The sequence below is a fragment of the Lissotriton helveticus genome, chromosome 5_1 (assembly GCF_964261635.1).
Source record: "Lissotriton helveticus chromosome 5_1, aLisHel1.1, whole genome shotgun sequence".
NCBI classification, from domain to species: Eukaryota; Metazoa; Chordata; class Amphibia; order Caudata; family Salamandridae; genus Lissotriton; species Lissotriton helveticus.
Window position 1 is genome coordinate 1,921,594,113 of NC_136065.1, and position 24,555 is coordinate 1,921,618,667.

General features: G+C 42.1%; 4 non-coding genes across 4 annotated transcripts; all 4 read left to right on the plus strand.

Moving 5' to 3' along the window:
- Nucleotides 1–9,407: 9,407 nt before the first annotated feature.
- Nucleotides 9,408–9,494, plus strand: TRNASTOP-UCA (transfer RNA opal suppressor (anticodon UCA)). Its single transcript has one exon. It is a non-coding gene; the product is annotated as a tRNA-Sec (tRNA).
- Nucleotides 9,495–12,887: 3,393 nt separating this feature from the next.
- TRNASTOP-UCA (transfer RNA opal suppressor (anticodon UCA)) lies at nt 12,888–12,974 on the plus strand. The gene has a single exon. It is a non-coding gene; the product is annotated as a tRNA-Sec (tRNA).
- A 3,695-nt stretch (nt 12,975–16,669) lies between these two features.
- TRNASTOP-UCA (transfer RNA opal suppressor (anticodon UCA)) lies at nt 16,670–16,756 on the plus strand. Its single transcript has one exon. It is a non-coding gene; the product is annotated as a tRNA-Sec (tRNA).
- A 5,720-nt stretch (nt 16,757–22,476) lies between these two features.
- Nucleotides 22,477–22,563, plus strand: TRNASTOP-UCA (transfer RNA opal suppressor (anticodon UCA)). The gene has a single exon. It is a non-coding gene; the product is annotated as a tRNA-Sec (tRNA).
- Nucleotides 22,564–24,555: the final 1,992 nt, after the last annotated feature.

Consider the following 24,555-nt stretch of genomic DNA (forward strand, 5'->3'; position numbering starts at 1 on the left):
GCCACCAGAGTTTGTCAGGGACTGCCCTCATGGCAAAGAAATAATTATGCCTGCCTTCTCAAATCATATCCCAATTCATAAAAAATACACACTTGCCAGAAAGTGGGCAGTAGCTCAAGCTCCTGCTTTATATAAAAATCATGTAGGATGGGATGAGGACTCTCCTCCTCACAAAATCCAGTTAAAATCACAACCTACTGCACAAAGACAGTACCCAATTAAGCAAGAAGCTAAAAAACAGGTAAAAGAAATCCTAGATCAACTAGAATACCAGGGGGTGATTGAAACTTGCACCTCACAAATGAACAACCCTTTGTTTCCGGTCTCCAAACCAGACAATTCATATCGTCTAGTTTTGGATTACCGACACCTTAACTCATGTTGCAAAACTTTTGCAGTGCAAAACTCGCATAGTGCTGCACTAATGAATAACATAGTGCGCAAAAAATACAAAACAACATTAGACATCTCTAATGGATTCTTTTGTCAAAACATAGCACCAGAGAGCAGATATTTGTCTGTGTTCTCAATAAATGGCACTCAAAAACAATTCTGTCGGCTAGCCCAGGGGTACAAGAACAGCCCAGGAGTATTCTCAGCGAGAGTTACAGAATTACTACAAACATATGATGACGAAGCATTATCTTATGTCGACGACATATACCTAACAGATGATGACTTGGATACTCACTTGAAGAGAGTGAACACCATAATACTTGGGTTCGCAGCAGAGGGTTACAAATTCAACTTTAAAAAATCCAGAATTGCCCATCTAACAGTCCTGTTCTTAGGATATGAATTATCAAGTGAAGGCAAAAGCCTGGCTGACAATTTCCTAGAGAAATGTGCCGTACTCCAAGCACCTAGAACACTAAAAAACCTACAGTCAATTCTAGGCTTCCTAAATTTCGGAAGAACATACATTGCAAATTACGCAGAAAGGGTCAAACCCCTTTATGATCTAATAAAACCAGATTTTAAAAGAACCAATTGGACTCAAATACACACAGAAATTCTGAGATCATTACAAACAGACATGTTAAGTAAAACGAAATTAGAAACACGTGATAACACACGCAATCTTGTGATTCGAGTCATCCCAGGAAGATGCGGATTCACATACCTGACCTCTAATGAGGGAGAAAAGGTACCAATTGCATTCAAATCACACTTGTACACAGAAGCTGAAAAGAAGTTCAGCATTAAAGAAAACATTGTTCATGCAGTTCAAACCGCAATAGCTAGAGAAAAAGATCAAGCGGACGGTAGACACATCACAGTCAGAACAGCAGAATCAGCCTTTGAGGCATTAACAACACCGTGTAATTTACCAACAACAACATGGCATCCGGAATGGATACAATGGGTGAATTCAATTACAACGGACAAAGTATACTACTACTTTGATCCAGAACTAAAGGAATTGAAAAATATAGAATATGAAAGAACATTCCCTCTGCCTATCGACATTCTGCCCTTACGACAATACGCTTGTGTAATCTATACAGACGGACATGCTCAACCCTCCGTTTGGGGAGAACAAGCATACAACCCCACATGTGAGATTACAAAAGAAGTGTGGCGCGGAGGTAAACTAAGACCTCTATTAACAAAAACACACTCAGTAGAAACTAATTCAGAACAACAGACTGAAATAATAGCACTGAAAATGGCGCTAGATAATGCGGATCGCGAATTCCCGACACTAATAGTGTCCGATTCATACTACTGCGTCAAATCATATAATAACGATTTGCAGACATGGATTCAAAACGGTTACAAAGATGACACAGGTGCAACAATAAAGCAAAAACTGCTTTGGGAACAAATAGCTCTTTTACAAAAAGAACTACCAAAGACTCACGTGACACACTCACTGAGTCATCAGCGTGACGGCGTTCACGTTGCAGGGAATTCATTGGCTGAGACAGCCACAGCGGTAGCAACTAAAACGGCTTCCGTAGCTCGAAAACAGCGTACAGTGAAGTATATTGACGGTGAAACAGTGCTGGCGGTGAAAACGTCATCAAAAGGCGACTGCTCAGCGCTACCGATCAACTATCCACTCAATTATACATACATAATCGATGCAAACTCCGTCCCTTTTGCTCGAATCCCTGGAGTGGGGGATAGAGTAATTCCAAACATGGACAGGAGAACCTTGTTAATTGCAGACGCACATATGGGCGAGGGTCTCAGACACCTCAAACTAAAAGATTCTCTGGAAGAATTACAATCAAGGTACTGGTGGCCAGGCATGAGCCTGCATCATACCATATTTGTAAAGAACTGCCCAAACTGTAACAGAAATCGCAGTGGTGAAAGAAACGGTGTAATACCGTGACGTTTCACTCCAGAAAGAATCAGCAGTAAAAAGCAAAGCGTCCGATTAACATATACAGGCTAGTTTCCACTTATAATGTAGATCCCCAGCACTCGGCTGATGTCTGGACTGTTATACAGAGATTTGCGAGTCTAAATGGCATATACGCTAGGAGCATGCTACGTTTGACCGATGTTTTCACTTTAGCTTTTAAGCCTGAGGGGAAACATGGCCAAATGAGCATAGCATAGCGGGATTCTTCTCACTTCCTTCCTGAGGGATACGGGATGGTGTAAAGAAAAAACCAAGGCAGAAAGCAATCTATAACGGAAAGGATATTAGGTTCGGGAGCTGGGTGGGTCAAACATCTAATAAGTGTCCAACGTAGTCTAAATAACCTGCCAAGAAATTCTCTGAAGGGATTCAGTCCGTACGAATTATTATTTGGAACTAGGATGTTAGTCTTAGACCTCGACAGTCAGACTTCAGTGGTGAAGGAAAAAAGCTTTGATATCAAAGATCGTTTGGCTATTTTGCAGGACTTAAACGAAACAAGAAAAGACCTGAGCAACATAAAGTTGAAACAGCAGCCAAAAACCACTGAAGAACCACCACCTGTCCCAGCAAGACCTGTCTGGATTCCAAAAGTCGGGAATCTAGTCAGAGAAAAGATCGCGGTAAAGAGGGAATTTGGGCCTTCTTACAGAAAAGTAGTTCCTGTCTTGTCTATCAACGGGACAAGATCAGTTGTACTACCGCCGCTTGCTGGTAAAAAGGAGAACCGAGTTGTATCCATCGACCTGGTAAAACCACAATCATGTGGCCGATAACAAATAGTAGGCCAAGTGGACTCCCGATAAGTAGTAGAACACCAAGATTTGCTACAAACACAGAGGTTCAATCTAAGAGGCTAATCACATTCGAAACGCCTACAGAACTACAACAAGGACTATGCAACAATGCAATGGAACTTAGACCTCTGAAAACCCAAATAAAAACATTTAGCAGAGACACACCAGTCTATAATGAAGTAACAAACGACTATGCAAGAAACAGTAATCCTGAAGCAATTGGAACAATTGACAGAACTACATCGGCTACTTCATAAACTTCGATGATTCCTCTGAAGGCTTCACTGAATCAAAAACACAGCCATCAACAAAAACCCTTAAAGATAAAGTTAAAGTACTTTTGAAACAACTGAAAGAAACATATCTGATTTCTCCATGGATTGAATTTTGGGTGGGTTTTGGTGCATTTATCCTCATACTTTGGCTCATCATGGTACTAACTTTGGGACGCTTCATTGAGGGAAAATATGCTAAAATGGACACAGCAAGTCAGAAAATCAACTTGATCCTCAAACCACACACATCTTCACACGTCGAGAAAAGAGAACTTTCTTCAGTCAACTTCACAGCCAATCCTATACCGGGTGGGGTAGCATTGGACGACACTGACTACGAAATTTATGGTCCGGTTGAAATCCTGAAATATCCACACCAAATTAAGATCTCATTGAGTGACTTTGTAAAACCAAGCTCATTTGCTGATGATTGGGACTTTGAAAGTATAAATAATATGATGTCTGACTTAGTGATGTCTGCTAAATTTACCAAACATGATTATTTGCAGGGTTCGACAAATTATGATAGTATGTACTGTTATAACCACTATGGTAACCATTTTCTACATAGATCTGCACAACCTAGAAATGTTTTAAATTATAATCAATGGGAACATTGTGCAACCCCTCCAAAAGGAAGCTCAAGAACCGTTTATGACAAATATTCATACTTTTCAGGTTTCAACTCAAGTAATGCTGAAACATTTTATTTCAAATTGTCAAATAAGACAGGGACAAAGACCATGATAACAAACACAAAATTGATATATTCAGACTCATTCTTTGAACAAATGAATACTTTTGGTTTTGATTATTGGGACAAAAATGTTGAAGTAAAAAGTGTTTGGGGAACGAAAGAATGGCAAGTACAGGGTATAGAATCTTTGTTTAGAGCCTGCATGATCCCAGAACAAATTATATTTTTAAATGACACTGTTCAACAAACTACCTGTCTTGGCTTAGCCAAAATCAAAGACTTAAATAAACCGTCTATTCCAAAACCAACAATGAACAGCAATAGCTCTACAGATGAAGAGATAGACGTAAATTATGTATTAAACCAAAACAGAACACATCCTGATTGGAAAAAGTGGTTGATCTGGCCCACAGATACTAATAACTGTCAAGACAGATTCCTGAACAAAACACAGGGGTTCAAAATGACCAGGCCAGACCCTAGATATTCCCAAAGACAACACCCAGGGATAATCACCACCTACAGTGTGGGCAAATTATGCCTTCAGTGGCTACAAACTTCCACACTGGCAGAAATTAAGCAACACCTAACTTTACTTACTGATGGTGCTGACTTGCGTGATTTCATTATGGGACCGCGCAAACAGCGTCATAAACGTTTCATAGCAGCCTCTGTATATGCAGCATACAACGAGGCCTGGAAGGTGACTCAAATTGAGACAGCAGAAAGTATACGGGAAATTGACCGTATTAATTTGGAAAAATCACTTTCTGTAGTGGACAATGGGTTAATGACTCTGTCCTCCAGAATTTTTTCTCTGGACAGCATTGTGTCTTCAGCAATCGACATATTATCGCAAGACTTACTGTTGTTACAACACGGTCAGTCCCAATTGCGTTCTATTGTACAGCTTGGCTGGACGTTACAAAATCTGCGTTCAGGCTATGTGCCTTGGCGTTTAATCAACACAACGTCACTATTCAATATCTTTAACCTCACTGATAAACAAATCAGTATGGCACAAAAGGGTGCTGATTATACAATCCTGAGCATTGAGAAACTCAAGAGATTACCAGTGACAATGTCAGAACGACCTGTCAGCGAATGGATAATACATGGGATAATTAATATTCCAATATCTACCTTCAGATTTCAATACTGCCAAAAATATATACAGGCTGGCATGTACGAAAAATTGGGAAAAGGGTACATTAAAACAACATGGAACTTGCCCTATTCACATGCATGTGTCCGTAATAAAGGACAGAAAGTGTTTCTTAGTGGCAATAATTGTGCAATGTCACTGAGCGGTACACTTCTGTGTAATGGAATTAGTTTGCATGGAGCCTGTGAAGGGAACTCAAATAACCTTTCAAGTCACCAGTTAGGCACACCTGCAACAGAGATAGAACCATTCTTTCAAAGACTCTATAATGGGAGTTACGTTCTAATTGTGGACCGCAGATGTTGTAGTCTTATGCCCGGGACTCCTTATCTCGTAACTACGACTGCGAAGGTCAAGTGCTGTGGACGCTTATTGTTCCCCAGCTCCCTTCCAGACAGGGAGGCAAGGGCATGGCCCAACTGGAAAATTACTTCTATTCGAATAGATACTTTAAGCAGAATGAAAACAGTGCTTCTTCAGACGCCAACAAGGCTCACGTCATCAAAAGAAACGTATGATCTCCTAGTCGCAAGGACGACTGCAGAGATTCACTCATTGTTATCAACTAATTCCCCCATACATTTCGCAGAAATCCTGAATGAAATCTTAAATATTTCTGATACCAGTGGAGTCTCAAAAGTATTTAAGACAGTATTTTCGATGGCATTAACACCATTCAAAGCCATACTGGGTATTTTTCCAGATTTCGTCCATTCGATTTTTGGCGGACTTCCCCTCATTTTGGGACTAATTGCAGGAATCCTATTCCTAGTCCTTATATTTCGTTATGGCAAACCATGTCACAGACAAAACACCTGCGACAAGGGAAGAAACAATCCTAGCAATTGGATACCGGGACCGGATATCAAAAATCCTGGGACTATCCCGGCTTAGAGACCTGAACATGACTTGGTTTCTTTCATTTCGACCAATGTGGCAACGATGTGTTTTACCTGTATTAAGGTGCTTGCTATGCGGAGAAGAATGCGTGTTAGACACCTGTCTGACGCTACAATCGGATGCGCCAATGGATGCAGAAACATTGTTGAGTCCAATAAAGGCTCATGCTTTGTGCTGCCCTCAACGGCTACCAATCCTGATGACGGCATTCGTGGAAGCTTCACCACTACGATTGAGGGGTAGTGAAGTTCAAGATGAAAGCAGCATTGATCAGGTACGACCTTCTGTCAGCAATACTAATCAAAACGTCAATGGAGACAATCATGCGCACGAATGCATGGTTACACCTTTTTCCGAGTTAGTGGAACTCTCCCAGGAAGCTGTTAACAGCTTTTTCGACAGTCTAAATGATATGATGTTCTCACCAGAGCAGAAATAGAGACTTTTGAGCAAGCTCGCACACGGCGTTCCCTAAATTTGGCCTTCAACTAGAATAGCAAAATACCATGAACAATTTTCCCTCCAGTTCACGGACAGCAATTTTTTTCAGCAGCCCCAAAATATTTTTGCATATTTTTCGGGACACTTATCTTCTGCTTAAAGTAAGAACTATTCTTAGAGAACTAAAATTTCTATTTTTAGATACTTTATAGACATTAGCTGCCCGCTGTTATGTTCATAATTATTTTTATTCTGTGATGGAATGGTCTCGAACCTTTTTTCTGTATTAAGAGCCATTTCATGTGTAAATTCTCATATACAAATTAGTGATAATGTATAGATATGCGTGATTACTTTAGCATTATTCTACAGCTTGAGTGCATATATTATATGTGACTGTTTTTTCCGTATATTTGATAGTTTCAAAATGCATTTATGTATTTTGGGGTGGTAAGGTATACACGATACTCTACAGTATGTTTTACTATGCATAGATTCGTAAATATGTCCATAGTTAGCGTGGAGTGGGTGTGATGTATTCCTATAGGTTCTGTATCGATCCCCCTATTCCTGACCCTATTCTGGGTAACAAGTTAACTAGCAGCCATCCCATGAGGCAGAAAACCCCCATGATGCAGGAACCGTTATCTGATTAAGCCACACTACGGCACAGGAACGTGTTATCTGATTAGGTCATAACGCTTGCCATCTAATTAGACAAGCGATATTCCTCCAGCCCCTGATAAGGCATACGGAGTTCTCAAAACAAATCAAACCTATGACAACCTGGGAAAAACCCTGCCGCCATTGTTTTGATTTCACCGAGAACTTCAGCAAAAGAATGTGCTAACGACCAGGTCGTATGACATCCTTATTGACGTATCTATGTCCATCCTTACGTCAATCTCGGCACCTTAAAGGTATAAATATTACCGATATTGCCCTATGCAAACACACGCGGTGGTGACGAGATCGGAGCAGCCAGACATGCCGAAGCCCAGAGCAGAGCAGACCCCGCTGGCGCAGCCCCGCCTTCCTGACGCGCTGAGAACGAGAAGCTGCCTTTCTCCTGCCGAGAAATCCAGCTCCGGCGCTTCCGGGTAGCCCTCGCAGGCAGCCTGGAATATCGAGACCAGAGACGAGAGATACCATCCCTCATTCATCCTAGATTCCAGGTACAGAACTGAATAACCCCTCGCAGAGAATTCTTTAGTCAGTCACTTGGCAAAACAAACTTAACTTAAACTGCTACTTTCTATTCCCGCCCACGTATTAGGCTTAGGTCAGGTACATCTGGGGTAGGCGTAGTTAGAAACACCAGTTGAGTACGATTAGTCAAATGTATATGTGTATGTATCTATTTTATCCATTTTAAACCTTCATATGGCTTAGAAACCATATAAATGTTTTTACAGTATTATTTTATACTTCTGCTTTTATTGTATGCACTTTACTTAACCATAAGTATTGCAATAATATCGATCCATTTCTCTTGTATGAGAAAAGAGACTGATCAATAAATAACATCTTTTATTGAACACGCCCGTCTCTTCCTTTTCTCTACAATCTGGTGAGACTAAGAATGCACGTACTGACTGAGTAAAATAAGTCGTCTTTTGTTTTCACACGACTCTAGAGATACACTCTTGATTAGGGGAGAGCAAAGTTGTCATGTTCTATGGTTGTCAGAAACTAAATCCCTTCTTGTCTATCCAGGGAGGTTCAACTCCTCCTTGCCTATTCGAGAAAGTTTCTAGTGAACTCTGAGCTAGCTGGCAAACCCAAAACTTTAAGTCTAATATGGACAGTAGTAGACCTAGTTAACGTCTGGTCTAGGCCTATACTATTGAAGGTATTATTCCAATGCGCAGAGCCTATTGGGATAACAGGAACTACACTACAACATAATTCATGTTGTGGTGTCTTGGCTTTCTTTTACGCAATTCATGTTGTGGTGCCTTGAGCTTTCCTTTACACAAGTCATGTTGCGATGTCTTGGCTTTCCTTTACTCAAGTCATGTTGTGGTGTTTTGGCTTTCCTTTACACAAGTCATGTTGTGGTGTCTTGGCTTTCCTTAACTCAAGTCATGTTGTAGTGTTTTGGCTTTCCTTTACACAAGTCATGTTGTGGTGTCTTGGCTTTCCTTTACTCAAGTCATGTTGTGGTGTTTTGGCTTTCCTTTACACAAGTCATGTTGCGATGTCTTGGCTTTCCTTTACTCAAGTCATGTTGTGGTGTTTTGACGTTCCTTTACACAAGTCATGTTGTGGTGTCTTGGCTTTCCTTTACTCAGGTCATATTGTGGTGTTTTGGCTTTCCTTTACACAATCATCTTGTGGTGTCTTGCTCTTTCCGTTCAAGGAGTCAGAGAGAGAGAGAGAACAGAGTAAGGCTTTAAGAATGTATGTTTATTCTGTGCTCTGTAAACTCAAATCAGCACGGCCTTTCCTCTTCTATTGTTGTTAACGCTGACATTAGCAATGATTTATCTGAACTTTGTCCACATTATAAGAAAGTCTTGTTTACCCAGAAAGCCTGTCTCTGTTTTGCATACAATCAAAGGTTCATATTCTGAACTTTTGACTAAAACAGTGCATGAAAATAAAGACAAATCAAAAATAGAGCTAAGCCCAGAACTTCAATAAATAGTGGACATTGATAGCTAAGCGGATTACACATTTTGGCTCACACCCTACCTGTAAAAGAGTATGTATTCTTGTGATATATATACCTGTTTTTCTACACTGGTTCTTTGCCCGGATGAACCTCAGTGGTCTGGGGTGCAGGCTTCAAACCTGTAGCTGTCTAGCAACAGAGTGGTTCAATTCCACCTTCTGGGCGAGGCAGCTTTTGTGATGGGCTGCCCATTGTCAGGGTAACTAATACATGTTTTTTTGTCAATTCTGTTCATGTTCACAACTTGTAGCAGACAATATTTGGTAACTACATTTTAAGCAGCCCTGCCGACACATGTTTTCTTCTGTGTTTTCAAGGCCACGTCACCATTTAAGATCAAAGAGTAACCGAGAGAATTACTTGTTAAATAGTAGCCAGCGCTCTGAGGGGCGATTCATCTGGGCACCCCAGCAAGTCATGAAAGGAAGGGTATGCATTAAACACAGTGTAGATTGGAGAATCTGACGTTAATAATCTGAGAGATTGGGAAGAGATAGTGTCCGATACTAATGAAATGAAGGCAGTGATGTTCATCAATGGAATGAGGGTATCACATTTGACAATATCAAAGTAAATGATCATCTATCTGCTCCCATAGATGCCCCCGGTACTGAGGAAGGACCACTGAACCCCATCCTCAGTCCACGGAGTAGGCTTTTTGTGGGCACTTTACTTCTTTGTTGCAGACTTTGCTAACAGATCTTGGAGTCTCACAGTCTTTCTGTGCACCCAATATAAACAAATGAATAAATAAATACATGAATGCATATGTATAATGAAGCTTGCAAAATGAGTCTGCCTCTAGGCTATCCCATTTTTGGGGCCAGATAATGGACCCTGAGGCACAACGACATAAAGCGATATCCTCAGGGTTATACCATTCCATTACATTTGGAAACTAGGATTAAAAAGTCCTTTTGTACAACAAAAAATCTAACATCCTTACCTCGTCCTCTCATCTGGAGTGATCCAGCAGAGCAAAAAATATGTTGCAGCATAACCTGATTAATAGAGTGTTTTAAATCTTCTGACCGTCTCTGCCCTCCTCCACTGCTGGGGTGCCACCCTTTTCCCCTTTTCCCTCCGAGTTCAATCAGAGGTCACAGAGCCCGGCTGTCACTGCATAGAGGCTCTCTGCTCAGCATTCTCAACCTTGTTCCCACATCAGCACGTGGCCTGTTCCTAGTCCGTTGCACCTGCACCCCCAGTTCACACCACTGCTGAGTGACTGACAGTTTTATCAGAGTAATCCAGGTCACCAATAATGCAATGTTTAAGTCCCACACTTTTCATTTACAAAGCACTATTGTTCGCAGGTGTCTTACTACAATTGAAGTGACTCGGAACTACAATTCCCAGAATGTATTAGGTTATTCAAATAAAATACAGGACAAGAGTGTTGCATGTTTGATACCATGAAATCACCAGGTAACTCTTCCTTACATAGCTGACCATTTACATAAAGGTCAGCCTATGGTCTCTGCAAGTAATTCTGCCTAGGGCCAGAAGGCTTCGAGAGGCACAGCCAAGAGGAACGGTTACCTGGAGGAACTACTACAAATCCTCCAAGAAAAGGCAAATACAGCAAACCTAAAACTGATGACTGATGTAGAAACGGGTATGTCAAGAAACGTTTAGATTTATTTATAAATACACCTACACCTCAGCTTCACTTGTCTTTACAATTAGCAGATGTCGGGGTTGTGGTGTCTTGGACTTTCCTTTACACAAGTCATGTTGTGGTGTCTTGGGCTTTTCTTTCCACAAGTCGTTTTGAGGTGTCTTGGAATTTCCTTTCCATGAGTCATGTTGTGGTGTCTTGGACATTCCTTTCCATGAGTCATGTTGTGGTGTCTTGGCTTTCCTTTACACAAGTCATGTTGTGCTGTCTTCTACTTTCCTTTACACAAGACATTTTGTGGTGTCTTGGCTTTCCTTTACACAAGTCATGTTGTGGTGCCATGGCTTTCCTTTACACAAGTCATGTTGTGGTGCCTTGGCTTGCCTTTTCATGAGTCACGTTGTGGTGTCTTGGCTTTCCTTTACACTAGTCATGTTGTGGTGTCTTGACTTTCCTTTACACAAGTCATGTTGTGGTGTCTTGGCTTTCGTTTACACAAGTCATGTTGTCTTGTCTTGAAATATCCTTTACACAAGTCATGTTATGGGGTCTTGATCTTTCCTTTACAGAATTCATGTTGTGTTGTCTTGGACTTTCCTTACCACAAGTCATGGTGTGGTGTCTTGGCCTTTCTTTTACACAAGTCATGTTTTGTTGTCTTGGACTTTTCATTTACACGAGCCATGTTGTGGTGTCTTCAGTTTTCCATGAGTTATGTTGTGGTATCTTGGACTTTCCTTTACACAATTCATGTTGTGGTGTCTTGGCTCTCCTTTACATGAGTCATGTTGTGTTTTCTTGACCTTCCTTTTACACAATTCATGTTGTGGTGTCTTGGCTTTCGTTTACACAATTCATGTTGTGGTGTCTTGGCTTTCTTTTACACAATTCATGTTGTGGTGCCTTGGGCTTACCTTTACACAAGTCATGTTGCGATGTCTTAGCTTTCCTTTACTCAAGTCATGTTGTGGTGTTTTGGCTTTCCTTTACACAAGTCATGTTGTGGTGTCTTGGCTTTCCTTTACTCAAGTCATGTTGTAGTGTTTTGGCTTTCCTTTACACAAGTCATGTTGTGGTGTCTTGGCTTTCCTTTACTCAAGTCATGTTGTGGTGTTTTGGCTTTTCTTTACACAAGTCATGTTCGATGTCTTGGCTTTCCTTTACTCAAGTCATGTTGTGGTGTTTTGACTTTTCTTTACACAACTCATGTTGTGGTGTCTTGGCTTTCCTTTACTCAAGTCATATTGTGGTGTTCTGGCTTTCCTTTACACAATCATGTTGTTGTGTCTTGCTCTTTCCATTCAAGGAGTCAGAGAGAGTGAGAGAACAGAGTAAGGCTTTAAGAATGTCTGTTTATTCTGTGTTCTGTAAACTCAAATCAGCACGGCCTTTCCTCTTCTATTGTGGTTAACGCTGACATTACCAATGATTTATCTGAACTTTGTCCACATTATAAGAAAGTCTCGTTTACCCAGAAAGCCTGTCTCTGTTTTGCATACAATCAAAGGTTCATATTCTGAACTTTTGACTAATACAGTGCATGAAAATAAAGACAAATCAAAAATAGAGCTGAGCCCAGAACTTCAATAAATAGTGGACATTGATAGCTAGGCGGATTACACATTTTGGCTCACACCCTACCTGTAAAAGAGTATGTATTCTTGTGATATATATACCTGTTTTGCCACACTGTTTCTTTGCCACGTTTACCAGAAAGCCTGTCTCTGTTTTGCATACAATCAAAGGTTCATAATCTGAACTTTTGTCTAAAACAGTGCATGAAAATAAAGACAAATCAAAAATAGAGCTGAGCCCAGAACTTCAATAAATAGTGGACATTGATAGCTAGGCGGATTACACATTTTGGCTCACACCCTACCTGTAAAAGAGTATGTATTCTTGTGATATATATACCTGTTTTGCTACACTGTTTCTTTGCCCGGATGAACCTCAGTGGTCTGGGGTGCAGGCTTCAAAGCTGTAGCTATCTAGCGACAGAGTGGTTCAATTCCACCTTCTGGGCGAGGCAGCTTTTGTGATGGGCTGCCCATTGTCAGGGTAACTAATACATGTTTTTTTGTCAATTCTGTTCATGTTCACAACTTGTAGCAGACAATATTTGGTAACTACATTTTAAGCAGCCCTGCCGACACGTGTTTTCTTCTGTGTTTTCAAGGCCACGTCACCATTTAAGATCAAAGAGTACCAGAGAGGATTACTTGTTAAATAGTAGCCAGTGCTCTGAGGGGCGAATCATCTGGGCACCCCAGCAAGTCATGAAAGGAAGGGTATGCATTAAACAGTGTAGATTGGAGAATCTGACATTAATAATCTAAGAGATTGAGAAGAGATAGTGTCCGATACTAATGAAATGAAGGCAGTGATGTTCATCAATGGAATGAGGGTATCACATTTGACAATATCAAAGTAATTGGTCATCTATCTGCTCCCGTAGATGCCCCCGGTACTGAGGAAGGAACACTGAACCCCATCCTCAGTCCACGGAGTAGGCTTTTTGTGGGCACTTTACTTCTTTGTTGCAGACTTTGCTCACAGATCTTTTAGTCTCACAGTCTTTCTGTGCACCCAATATAAACAAATGAATAAATAAATACATGAATGCATATGTAAAATGAAGCATGCAAAATGAGTTTGCCTCTAGGCTATCCCATTTTTGGGGCCAGATAATGGACCCTGAGGCGGATGTATGACGTTACAACGCATACTTTTACAACGCCTACCTTTACAACGCGGTTTTTACCACGCATACCATTACAACGCATAGCGCTTTGGGGTGCTGGATAGTGAATAGTTTAATTTACTATTCCAACTCCAGTCCCCGTGGATAGTAGGGAAGGTTATTGGATAGTAAATTAACCTATTCCCTATCCTAGAGCGCCCCCCAGAGCAATGCGTTGTAATAGTTTGCGTTGTAAATGTTGCGTTGTGATGGTAGGTCGTTGTAAAAGTTTTGTTGTAAAGGTTGTATACCCCCTGAGGCACAACAACATAAAGCGATATCCTCAGGGTTATACCATTCCATCACATTTGGAAACTAGGATTAAAAAGTCCTTTTGTACAACAAAAAATCTAACATCCTTACCTCGTCCTCTCATCTGGAGTGATCCAGCAGAGCAAAAAATATGTTGCAGCATAACCTGATTAATAGAGTGTTTTAAATCTTCTGACCGTCTCTGCCCTCCTCCACTGCTGGGGTGCCCACCCTTTTCTACCTTCCCTCGAGTTCAATCATAGGTCATAGAGCCCGGCTGTCACTGCATAGAGGCGCTCTGCTCAGCATCCTCAACCTTGTTCCCACATCAGCACGTGGCCTGTTCCTAGTCCGTTGCACCTGCACCCCCCAGTTCACACCACTGCCGAGTGACTGACAGTTTTATCAGAGTAATCCAGGTCACCAAGAATGCAATGTTTAAGTCCCACACTTTTCATTTACAAAGCACTAGTATTCGCACGTGTCTTACTACAATTGAAGTGACTCGGAACTACAATTCCCAGAATGTATTAGGTTATTCAAATAAAATACAGGACAAGAGTGTTGTTTGTTTGATACCATGAAATCACCAGGTAACTCTTCCTTACATAGCTGACCACTTACATAAAGGTCAGCCTATGGTCTCTGCAAGTAATTCTGCCTAGGGCGAGAAGGCTTCGAGAGGCACAGCCAAGAGGAACGGTTACCAGGAGGAACTACTACCAATCCTCCAAGAAAAGGCAAATACAGCAAACCTAAAACTGATGACTGATGTAGAAACGGGTATGTCAAGAAACGTTTAGATTTATTAATAAATACACCTACACCTCAGCTTAACTTGTCTTTACAATTAGCACATGTCAGGGTTGTGGTGCCTTGGACTTTCCTTTACACAAGTCATGTTGTGGTGTCTTGGGCTTTTCTTTCCACAAGTCGTTTTGAGGTGTCTTGGAATTTCCTTTCCATGAGTCATGTTGTGGTGTCTTGGACTTTCCTTTCCATGAGTCATGTTGTGGTGTCTTGGCTTTCTTTTACACAAGTCATGTTGTGGTGTCTTCTACTTTCCTTTACACAAGACATTTTGTGGTTTCTTGGCTTTCCTTTACACGAGTCATGTTGTGGTGCCATGGCTTTCCTTTACACAAGTCATGTTGTGGTGCCTTGGCTTGACTTTTCATGAGTCACGTTGTGGTGTCTTGTCTTTCCTTTACACTAGTCATGTTGTGGTGTCTTGACTTTCCTTTACACAAGTCATGTTGTGGTGTCTTGGCTTTCCTTTATACAAGTCATGTTGTCTTGTCTTGAAATATCCTTTACACAAGTCATGTTATGGGGTCTTGATCTTTCCTTTACAGCATTCATGTTGTGTTGTCTTGGACTTTTCTTACCACAAGTCATAGTGTGGTGTCTTGGCCTTTCCTTTACACGAGTCATGTTTTGTTGTCTTGGACTTTTCATTTACACGAGCCATGTTATGGTGTCTTCAGCTTTCCATGAGTTATGTTGTGGTATCTTGGACTTTCCATTTACACAATTCATTATTGTGGTGTCTTGGCTTTCCTTTACATGAGTCATGTTGTGTTTTCTTGATCTTCCTTTTACACAATTCATGTTGTGGTGTCTTGGCTTTCGTTTACACAATTCATGCTGTGGTGTCTTGGCTTTCTTTTACACAATTCATGTTGTGGTGCCTTGGGCTTTCCTTTACACAAGTCATGTTGCGATGTCTTGGCTTTCCTTTACTCAAGTAATGTTGTGGTGTTTTGGCTTTCCTTTACAGAAGTCATGTTGCGATGTCTTGGCTTTCCTTTACTCAAGTCATGTTGTGGTGTTTTGGCTTTCCTTTACACAACTCATTTTGTGGTGTATTGGCTTTCCTTTACTCAGTCATGTTGTGGTGTTTTGGCTTTCCTTTACACAAGTCATGTTGCGATGTCTTGGCTTTCCTTTACTCAAGTCATATTGTGGTGTTTTGGCTTTCCTTTACACAACTCATGTTGTGGTGTCTTGGCTTTCCTTTACTCAAGTCATATTGTGGTGTTCTGGCTTTCCTTTACACAATCATGTTGTTGGGTCTTGCTCTTTCAATTCAAGGAGTCAGAGAGAGTGAGACAACAGAGTAAGGCTTTAAGAATGTCTGTTTATTCTGTGTTCTGTAAACTCAAATCAGCACAGCCTTTCCTCTTCTATTGTGGTTAACGCTGACATTACCAATGATTTATCTGAACTTTGTCCACATTATAAGAAAGTCTCATTTACCCAGAAAGCCTGTCTCTGTTTTGCATACAATCAAAGGTTCATATTCTGAACTTTTGACTAAAACAGTGCATGAAAATAAAGACAAATCAAAAATAGAGCTGAGCCCAGAACTTCAATAAATAGTGGACATTGATAGCTAGGCGAATTACACATTTTGGCTCACACCCTACCTGTAAAAGAGTATGTATTCTTGTGATATATATACCTGTTTTTGCCACACTGTTTCTTTGCCACGTTTACCCAGAAAGCCTGTCTCTGTTTTGCATACAATCAAAGGTTCATATTCTGAACTTTTGACTAAAACAGTGCATGAAAATAAAGACTAATCAAAAATAGAGCTGAGCCCAGAACTTCAATAAATAGTGGACATTGATAGCTAGGCGGATTACACATTTTGGCTCACATCCTACCTGTAAAAGAGTATGTATTCTTGTGATATATATACCTGTTTTGCTACACTGTTTCTTTGCCCGGATGAACCTCAGTGGTCTGGGGTGCAGGCTTCAAACTTGTAGCTGTCTAGCGACAGAGTGGTTCAATTCCGCCTTCTGGGCGAGGCAGCTTTTGTGATGGGCTGCCCATTGTCAGGGTAACTAATACATGTTTTTTTGTCAATTCTGTTCATGTTCACAACTTGTAGCAGACAATATTTGGTAACTACATTTTAAGCAGCACTGCCGACACGTGTTTTCTTCTGTGTTTTCAAGGCCACGTCACCATTTAAGATCAAAGAGTAACCAAGAGAATTACTTGTTAAATAGTAGAAGTTGGTTTGATGGCAACTTAAAAGAACTTAAATTGACCGTTCGTCAAGCAGAGAGACACTGGAGGAAGGAATATTGTCCTTCATTAAAAACCCTCTACCTCTCTGCACTTGCCAAATATAAAACGGCAATCCTTGATGCCAAAACCGCCTATTTTTCCACCAAAATCACGGCAGCCGAAAACAAGCCCAGGGAGATCTTCAACATTGTGAATGATCTAGCCTTCTCTGACAGAGCCTCACCCCAAATTCCTCCATCCCAGTCTTTATGTACCCAACTTAACTCATATTTCCTAGACAAGATTATTACCATCAAGGCTAACATCCCTCCCCCTTCATCTGCCTTCGTCGATCTTCCCCCTCAGACCGTCCCAAGTTGTCTTACCTCTATTCCCCCCCTTACCCAGGAAGTGTTCTTGGAGATTCTACCTAAGGTTAAATCGGGCTCCCCTGCAGATGTCTGCCCTGCACGCATTCTGCAGCAAATTTATTCCTGCTGCCCTGAACCCCCTGTCACTGTCCTGAACAACTCTCTGGCCCAGGGAGTCGTGACACCCGCACTCAAAGCTGCCACCATAGTGCCCATACTGAAAAAGCCTGGCGCGGACCCAACCATCTCAGCCAATTATCGCCCCATCTCCCTACTGCCCTATTTAGCCAAGGTACTAGAGCGCCACGTCACCGCGGTACTCAGTGCCCACGTAGAGGCAAATGGGGGGCTGGCTTCCCGCCAGGCTGGCTTTCGTCCCAGGCACTCGACCGAATCAGTCGTGGTATCGGTCCTAGACGAACTCAGGAAGGGAATGGATCACAACCAACACCAGGCGCTGGTGCTCCTGGACCTCTCCGCCGCTTTTGACACGGTTGACCATAACATCCTCTTGTCCCGTGTCAAGGCGGCCGGAATCCAGGGAACAGCCCTGGTTTGGCTTTCCTCCTTTCTGAGGGACCGTACCCAGGCGGTTCGGCTGGGAGCCTTCACGACCACCCCACTGCCCGTCACTTGTGGTGTCCCCCAGGGTTCTTCCCTTTCCCCCTTACTTTTCAACCTTTACATCTCCCCTCTTATTTTCGCTCTTCAGCAGCTGGAGGTCACTGTATTTAATTATGCAGATGACCTCCAGCTCATCTTCGACCTGTCTTCTTCCTCTCTCTCTGTTTCTAATTTTCAGTCCATTATGATTTTCATCAGGGATTGGATGAACCACAACCACCTCAAATTGAACCCGGAGAAGACCGAGTTGGTTCTCACTGGTGGTTCATCCAGTCCCTGGAACCCCCACTTTTGGCCCCCCTGTCTTGGTCCCGCCCCTACCCCTTCAGCCACAGTAAAAACACTGGGAGTGAAAATGAACAGTCACCTCACTCTTCACTCCCAAATCAGTTCCGTAGTCTCCTCTTGCTTCCTCACCCTTCGAACAATCCGTATTGTTTCCCGTTTTTTCTCCCCCCAGGCTCTCAAACTGATCATGGCCGCATTGGTAATCTCACGGCTGGATTACGCCAATGCCCTTTATAATGGCATTCCGGCATACAGCTTACGGAGGCTCCAGGTGGTGCAGAACCACGCGGCCCGGCTTATCTACGGTCTCCCACGTTACCATCACTCCTCCCCCCTTCTTAGGGAGCTCCACTGGCTGCCTATCAGGGAGCGCTCCCTCTTTAAGACCGCCTGTATGACCTTCCAGGCCCGGCAAGGTACTGCCCCGGCCTTCATCTCTTCGCTGATTAGCGACTATGTTCCCTCCAGAGAGCTCCGGTCCTCCTCCAAAGCTTTCCTCCAAACCCCCCGTTTTAAGCGGAAAAAGTGGGGTGGTGCCAATTTTTCCACCTTGGCCCCTGCTTTGTGGAACTCTCTGCCTGATCACCTACGTTTTGCCACCCACTATGCCTCTTTTCGAAAGGATCTCAAAACGTTCCTGTTTACACAGGCCTTCCTTTTATAAACTCGCTTACCCCTGCAATCCTCAGTGAACCGGACCTTGTTAGCGACAAGAAACCGCTCGGTGGACGTTGCGCTCTACAAATGTTTTAAATTAGAAATTAGAAATTAGTAGCCAGCGCTCTGAGGGGCGATTCATCTGGGCACCCCAGCAGGTCATGAAAGGAAGGGTATGCATTAAACACAGTGTAGATTGGAGAATCTGACATTAATAATCTGAGAGATTGGGAAGAGATAGTGTCCGATACTAATGAAATGAAGGCAGTGATGTTCATCAATGGAATGAGGGTATCACATTTGACAATATCAAAGTAAATGGTAATTTATCTGCTCCCGTAGATGCCCCCGGTACTGAGGAAGGACCACTGAACCCCATCCTCAGTCCACGGAGTAGGCTTTTTGTGGGCACTTTACTTCTTTGTTGCAGACTTTGCTCACAGATCTTGGAGTCTCACAGTCTTTCTGTGCACCCAATATAAACAAATGAATAAATAAATACATGAATGCATATGTATAATGAAGCATGCAAAATGAGTTTGCCTCTAGGCTATCCCATTTTTGGGGCCAGATAATGGACCCTGAGGCGGATGTATGACGTTACAATGCATAGTTTTACAACGCCTACCTTTACAACGCGGTTTTTACCACGCATACCATTACAACGCATAGCGCTTTGGGGTGCTAGATAGTGAATAGTTTAATTTACTATTCCAACTCCAGTCCCCGTGGATAGTAGGGAAGGTTATTGGATAGTAAATTAACCTATTCCCTATCCTAGAGCGCCCCCCAGAGCAATGCGTTGTAATAGTTTGCGTTGTAAATGTTGCGTTGTGATGGTAGGTCGTTGTAAAAGTTTTGTTGTAAAGGTTGTATACCCCCTGAGGCACAACAACATAAAGCGATATCCTCAGGGTTATACCATTCCATCACATTTGGAAACTAGGATTAAAAAGTCCTTTTGTACAACAAAAAATCTAACATCCTTACCTCGTCCTCTCATCTGGAGTGATCCAGCAGAGCAAAAAATATGTTGCAGCATAACCTGATTAATAGAGTGTTTTAAATCTTCTGACCGTCTCTGCCCTCCTCCACTGCTGGGGTGCCCACCCTTTTCTACCTTCCCTCGAGTTCAATCAGAGGTCATAGAGCCCGGCTGTCACTGCATAGAGGCGCTCTGCTCAGCATCCTCAACCTTGTTCCCACATCAGCACGTGGCCTGTTCCTAGTCCGTTGCACCTGCACCCCCCAGTTCACACCACTGCCGAGTGACTGACAGTTTTATAAGAGTAATCCAGGTCACCAAGAATGCAATGTTTAAGTCCCACACTTTTCATTTACAAAGCACTAGTGTTCGCAGGTGTCTTACTACAATTGAAGTGACTCGGAACTACAATTCCCAGAATGTATTAGGTTATTCAAATAAAATACAGGACAAGAGAGTTGCATGTTTGATACCATGAAATCACCAGGTAACTCTTCCTTACATAGCTGACCATTTACATAAAGGTCAGCCTATGGTCTCTGCAAGTAATTCTCGGTAGGGCAAGAAGGCTTCGAGAGGCACAGCCAAGAGTAACGGTTACCAGGAGGAACTACTACAAATCCTCCAAGAAAAGGCAAATACAGCAAACCTAAAACTGATGACTGATGTAGAAACGGGTATGTCAAGAAACGTTTAGATTTATTAATAAATACACCTACACCTCAGCTTCACTTGTCTTTACAATTAGCACATGTCGGGGTTGTGGTGTCTTAGGCTTTCCTTTACACAAGTCATGTTGTGGTGTCTTGGGCTTTTCTTTCCACAAGTCATTTTGAGGTGTCTTGGAATTTCCTTTCCATGATTCATGTTGTGGTGTCTTGGACTTTCCTTTCCATGAGTCATGTTGTGGTGTCTTGGCTTTCCTTTACACAAGTCATTTTGTGGTGTCTTCTGCTTTCCCTTACACGAGTCATGTTGTGGTGCCTTGGCTTTCCTTTACACAAGTCATGTTGTGGTGCCTTGGCTTGCCTTTTCATGAGTCACGTTGTGGTGTCTTGGCTTTCCTTTACACTAGTCATGTTGTGGTGTCTTGACTTTCTTTTACACAAGTCATGTTGTGGTGTCTTGGCTTTCCTTTACACAAGTCATGTTGTCTTGTCTTGAAATATCCTTTACACAAGTCATGTTATGGGGTCTTGATCTTTCCTTTACAGAATTCATGTTGTATTGTCTTGGACTTTCCTTACCACAAGTCATGGTGTGGTGTCTTGGCCTTTCCTTTCCACGAGTCATGCTTTGTTGTCTTGGACTTTTCATTTACACGAGCCATGTTGTGGTGTCTTCAGATTTCCATGAGTTATGCTGTGGTATCTTGGACTTTCCTTTGCACAATTCATGGTGTGGTGTCTTGGCTTTCCTTTACATGAGTCATGTTGTGTTTTCTTGATCTTCCTTTTACACAATTCATGTTGTGGTGTCTTGGCTTTCGTTTACATAATTCATGTTGTGGTGTCTTGGCTTTCTTTTACACAATTCATGTTGTGGTGCCTTGAGCTTTCCTTTACACAAGTCATGTTGCGATGTCTTGGCTTTCCTTTACTCAAGTCATGTTGTGGCGTTTTGGCTTTCCTTTACACAAGTCATGATGTGGTGTCTTGGCTTTCCTTAACTCAAGTCATGTTGTAGTGTTTTGGCTTTCCTTTACACAAGTCATGTTGTGGTGTCTTGGCTTTCCTTTACTCAAGTCATGTTGTGGTGTTTTGGCTTTCCTTTACACAAGTCATGTTGCGATGCCTTGGCTTTCCTTTACTCAAGTCATGTTGTGGTGTTTTGGCTTTCCTTTACTCAAGTCATGTTGTGGTGTTTTGGCTTTCCTTTACACACGTCATGTTGTGGTATCTTGGCTTTCCTTAACTCAAGTCATGTTGTAGTGTTTTGGCTTTCCTTTACACAAGTCATGTTGTGGTGTCTTGGCTTTCCTTTACTCAAGTCATGTTGTGGTGTTTTGGCTTTCCTTTACACAAGTCATGTTGCGATGTCTTGGCTTTCCTTTACTCAAGTCATGTTGTGGTGTTTTGACGTTCCTTTACACAAGTCATGTTGTGGTGTCTTGGCTTTCCTTTACTCAAGTCATATTGTGGTGTTTTGGCTTTCCTTTACACAATCATCTTGTGGTGTCTTGCTCTTTCCGTTCAAGGAGTCAGAGAGAGAGAGAACAGAGTAAGGCTTTAAGAATGTATGTTTATTCTGTGTTCTGTAAACTCAAATCAGCACGGCCTTTCCTCTTCTATTGTTGTTAACGCTGACATTAGCAATGATTTATCTGAACTTTGTCCACATTATAAGAAAGTCTTGTTTACCCAGAAAGCCTGTCTCTGTTTTGCATACAATCAAAGGTTCATATTCTGAACTTTTGACTAAAACAGTGCATGAAAATAAAGACAAATCAAAAATAGAGCTAAGCCCAGAACTTCAATAAATAGTGGACATTGATAGCTAAGCGGATTACACATTTTGGCTCACACCCTACCTGTAAAAGAGTATGTATTCTTGTGATATATATACCTGTTTTGCTACACTGTTTCTTTGCCCGGATGAACCTCAGTGGTCTGGGGTGCAGGCTTCAAACCTGTAGCTGTCTAGCGACAGAGTGGTTCAATTCCACCTTCTGGGCGAGGCAGCTTTTGTGATGGGCTGCCCATTGTCAGGGTAACTAATACATGTTTTTTTGTCAATTCTGTTCATGTTCTCATTTTGTAGCAGACAATATTTGGTAACTACATTTTAAGCAGCCCTGCCGACACGTGTTTTCTTCTGTGTTTTCAAGGCCACGTCACCATTTAAGATCAAAGAGTAACCTAGAGAATTACTTGTTAAATAGTAGCCAGCGCTCTGAGGGGTGATTCATCTGGGTACCCCAGCAAGTCATGAAAGGAAGGGTATGCATTAAACACAGTGTAGATTGGAGAACCTGACATTAATAATCTGAGAGATTGGGAAGAGATAGTGTCCGATACTAATGAAATGAAGGCAGTGATGTTCATCAATGGAATGAGGGTATCACATTTGACAATATCAAAGTAAATGGTCATCTATCTGCTCCCGTAGATGCCCCCGGTACTGAGGAAGGACCACTGAACCCCATCCTCAGTCCACAGAGTAGGCTTTTTGTGGGCACTTTACTTCTTTGTTGCAGACTTTGCTCACAGATCTTGGAGTCTCACAGTCTTTCTGTGCACCCAATATAAACAAATGAATAAATAAATACATGAATGCATATGTATAATGAAGCATGCAAAAGAAGTTTGCCTCTAGGCTATCCCATTTTTGGGGCCAGATAATGAACCCTGAGGCACAAAGACATAAAGCGATATCCTCAGGGTTATACCATTCCATCACATTTGGAAACTAGGATTAAAAAGTCCTTTTGTACAACAAAAAATCTAACATCCTTACTTCGTCCTCTCATCTGGAGTGATCCAGCAGAGCAAAAAATATGTTGCAGCATAACCTGATTAATAGAGTGTTTTAAATCTTCTGACCGCCTCTGCCCTCCTCCACTGCTGGGGTGCCACCCTTTTCCCCTTTCCCCCCGAGTTCAATCAGAGGTCACAGAGCCCGGCTGTCACTGCATAGAGGCGCTCTGCTCAGCATCCTCAACCTTGTTCCCGCATCAGCACGTGGCCTTTTCCTAGTCCGTTGCACCTGCACCCCCCAGTTCACACCACTGCCGAGTGACTGACAGTTTTATCAGAGTAATCCAGGTCACCAAGAATGCAATGTTTAAGTCCCACACTTTTCATTTACAAAGCACTAGTGTTCGCAGGTGTCTTACTACAATTGAAGTGGCTCGGAACTACAATTCCCAGAATGTATTAGGTTATTCAAATAAAATACAGAACAAGAGTGTTGCATGTTTGATACCATGAAATCACCAGGTAACTCTTCCTTACATAGCTGACCATTTACATAAAGGTCAGCCTATGGTCTCTGCAAGTAATTCTGCCTAGGGCGAGGAGGCTTCGAGAGGCACAGCCAAGAGGAACGGTTACCAGGAGGAACTACTACAAATCCTCCAAGAAAAGGCAAATACAGCAAACCTAAAACTGATGACTGATGTAGCAACGGGTATGTCAAGAAACGTTTAGATTTATTAATAAATACACCTACACCTCAGCTTCACTTGTCTTTACAATTAGCACATGTCGGGGTTGTGGTGTCTTGGACTTTCCTTTACACAAGTCATGTTGTGGTGTCTTTGGCTTTTCTTTCCACAAGTCGTTTTGAGGTGTCTTGGAATTTCCTTTCCATGAGTCATGTTGTGGTGTCTTGGACTTTCCTTTCCATGAGTCATGTTGTGGTGTCTTGGCTTTCCTTTACACAAGTCATGTTGTGGTGTCTTCTACTTTCCTTTACACAAGACATTTTGTTGTGTCTTGGTTTTCCTTTACACGAGTCATGTTGTGGTGCCATGGCTTTCCTTTCCACAAGTCATGTTGTGGTGCCTTGGCTTGCCTTTTCATGAGTCACGTTGTGGTGTCTTGGCTTTCCTTTACACTAGTCATGTTGTGGTGTCTTGACTTTCCTTTACACAAGTCATGTTGTGGTGTCTTGGCTTTCCTTTACACAAGTCATGTTGTCTTGTCTGGAAATATCCTTTACACAAG